The sequence below is a fragment of the Triticum dicoccoides genome, chromosome 6B (genome assembly GCF_002162155.2).
Source record: "Triticum dicoccoides isolate Atlit2015 ecotype Zavitan chromosome 6B, WEW_v2.0, whole genome shotgun sequence".
Taxonomy (NCBI): Eukaryota; Viridiplantae; Streptophyta; class Magnoliopsida; order Poales; family Poaceae; genus Triticum; species Triticum dicoccoides.
In genome coordinates this window covers 518,305,169-518,308,510 of record NC_041391.1, presented here as the reverse complement: position 1 = coordinate 518,308,510, position 3,342 = coordinate 518,305,169, and positions in this window count along the sequence as shown.

Here is a 3,342-nt window from a genome sequence, read left to right as displayed (position 1 = left end):
GCGAGAGGAGGGGGGGCGAGTGGGTGGAGTGGGGGGTGTCGGTGGGGGTTGCGGGCTGGACCGAGGGGATAAGGGAGAGGAGCGGGGCCGACCTGGGCCGGCCTGGTGGGGCGGCGGAGGCCAGCTGGGCCACTTGGCCCAGCGGGGGGGGTCTGTTATTTTTGTTTTGTTTTGTTTTGTTTCTTTTTATTTATTTTCCTTTCTTTTTTATTCAATTTAAAATATTTATGCATTTTCTAAAAATGTGTTTACTTCACCATAATTATCTATGCAATATTTGACATGGTCCGAACATTTTTGTTTTAAAGTTTGAAAACTTTGTTTGTTTGCCAAAAATTCAAGTTTGAATTCGAATCGTTTTGAACTACCGCGAGATTAGCGACAGTAACAGAGGTGACATGGCGTCATTAGCAGAGGTTACCGTAGCTTGATTACCCGGGCATCACAATTCTCCTCCACTACAAGAAATCTCGTCCCGAGATTTAAGAGGGGGACTAGGGGGTAAGGTCTGGTTACGAAATTCTAACGAACCCTCTCGGTCTTGGTTGCTCTTCTCGAAGCGGTTGATTCATTACATTGATGTCTTCATTTTTCTGCTTCAGGTCATTGAGATGAAAAGTCGGCATCCTTTCTTCGGAAACTCCATCGTACTTACGAATAGGTAACGGGGTAGATCGGAAACGACAGAATGCTATAAGGGTAATAATCTGGGATTAACCCATGAATGAGCATATGAGTACCTCTCGAGTTGAACAAAATAAACACATCGAGAATAAAGTTGGAAGGTACAATAAGAAGTTTCAAGCAGCCAGGCAATCGTTCAATGCCTAGACATAAGGTGAAAGGGGTTCCAAGCAACGGAATAATTATTGTTCCCGATGCCAGAATTGATGATCTCATCGGAAGGTGGCTCATGAATTACGTACGAGTCCACGCGAGAGGAATAACTTTGGGAACAGGGGGTGTACAGGAGAGTCAGTTTTCGATCCTGTGGAACTGTGGGTTATGGGCCCACCATGTGGGTTAAAGGTAGGAAGGGTGGAGACGTCTTGCGTGATCATGCAAGAAAGGCATGTCAGAGGATAGCCTGTCGATTATGTTGGCAACAACGTCGATACCAGGGGGCGAGGGACGAAGAGAACCATTTTCCTGCTCGTTGAACGAGGCGGACCAATAGGCAAAGTTCTCGTCCATCGGTGGTTACCGAAATGTCATCAACAAAAGTAACAGGGTCTTACTGACAGAGTTGTACACCGAGGGGTTTACATAAGCAGGAGAATAATACTGCTTAGATTATATAGACCTCAAGAAAGGTTAAACCAACCAATGGAAAGGAAAATAAGATTATCAGATTAAACAGAACAATGGAAAGGAAAATGTGTTTAAACACATATATCAGGGGGTATATCCTTCCCAAGGGCAAGCAACACATGATATTCATGACGGGATATAACGTAGAAAACCCCTTTAGGAAAGGGAAGAGAAATTTTCATGACCTTACCCATACAACTGTGTTTGGATAATTGATCAAGAAGCATTTAGCATTGGGCTTTAAATGTTCTTGTTAAAAATCGGAGTACCACAGACATGCTTCGAGATAGCATTGACATGGTCTTCAAGAAAAAATCGGATTTTGGATACACAAAGGATCCATCAGGATAAACTCATTAAACAGGCATTCAGTTTCCTCATGGAAAAATGATTAACCTTGTTACAAAGGAAACTATAACACTAGGTCCTCTGGTCCGGTGTGCTAGGCATGACATCACCTTACCGGGGCATATAGGGACCAATGTTATAACTCTTGAAAATATGTTCCAACCATCATATCTGACTGAGATTCAGATCTGATTGGTGTCAAGATACCTTAGACTCGGGATGCCTGAGAAGAAAAGGTGCAACACAATTGACGAGTTGACATTGTAAGATTTTAAGGAAATGAACTATGGAAGCGAGTTCCGAAACAAGAGTTCATCATTTAACCAAGGAGAGGACGATGAGGTGGCTGATGGACTCAGTGACAATTCCTCAAGATTTCCAAAAGGATGGATTTCCACAATTATGTGAACAAGGGGATAACATTTGACAGTTCAAATGATATAATGTTGTATGCTCTAGGAAAACATACACCATCAATCGTTAGTTGAAAGGTGTGCCCGAAGTATGACCTTAGGCAGCAAGCTCAATGTTAGAGTGACGATTCAATAACCAACAGTCTAAGGACGAACTGTCAATCGTTAACTTCAAAGCAATAGGGTTGCTAGAAGTACATAACTCAAACAACATCGGTAGCATATTGGTATCCTGGTTAAAAACAACAGGGGAACCAAGGAAGAATGGTGATGGTGAGAAGTATCATCATACCGAGAATTTGTAAGAGGTGGAGCAATTCTCGCGACCTTCTTGTCACAAAAGATGGTAATACTCCAAGGTAGGACATACGACAAGTTGGATTACTAGGAACTCAAGGTATAACACAAAACAAGAACAAGTTTTGTGTTGGAGGGAATGCAAGAATGTTGTGGATGGTAATTCAAATCATCGGGGTCAAAGGATGCTATTTCACATCATGAAATTGATTGATATCCTGGAAGAGCTCAAAATGTAGATGATGATCACGACACCTTTATCGAGAGGTTTCATGAAGATATAATTGCTCATCGACAACATCAAGCAAGAGGAAGGATGGAGCAAAAAGTTATTGAAACCACGGATATAACACAAACTCAGAATCAAGCTTGATGTTCAAGGCAACATGATATGACGAGGAAAGTAGACGTAAGCTTAGCCCATCGTCAAAAAATTGTGCTCTGGGAATAAAGAGCAGGTAGCACAGTTAAAATTTAGCACGATAATGATATAGCCGACCAGGCTAGGAGTGACTTGAAGGATTAATAAACTCATAAGCAACGAAGATTACTTAGAGTTATTGAACCGTAGTGCGGACTCGGTTCACATATCGGTGTTCTCGGTTGACGACAACCCAGAACCTAGGAAAATTGGAATCGGTGAGAAATAACAGTTGACGAAGAACCCATAAAAGTTATGCAGTTCCATGATATTTTCGAGATACCAGAGTGTAATACTTAATGGTAGATCAGAGTAAAGGTTGGACTGGGGGTATTGTTCTACAGAAGACAAGTGCTTAATCTTGCACGAGAAATGGTATTTAAAAGAGAACATGGTCGGAACCACGATTGCAAAAGGCCAGATGCCAGATATAAGATGAACTTATACCAAAGGAATAGTTATTATTTCAAGAAGCTTCCATGATAGGATCTACATCGTGTCCATGGGCATGAACACAAAGGTTCAAGGTCGACTCCCACTTCCTCAATGCAT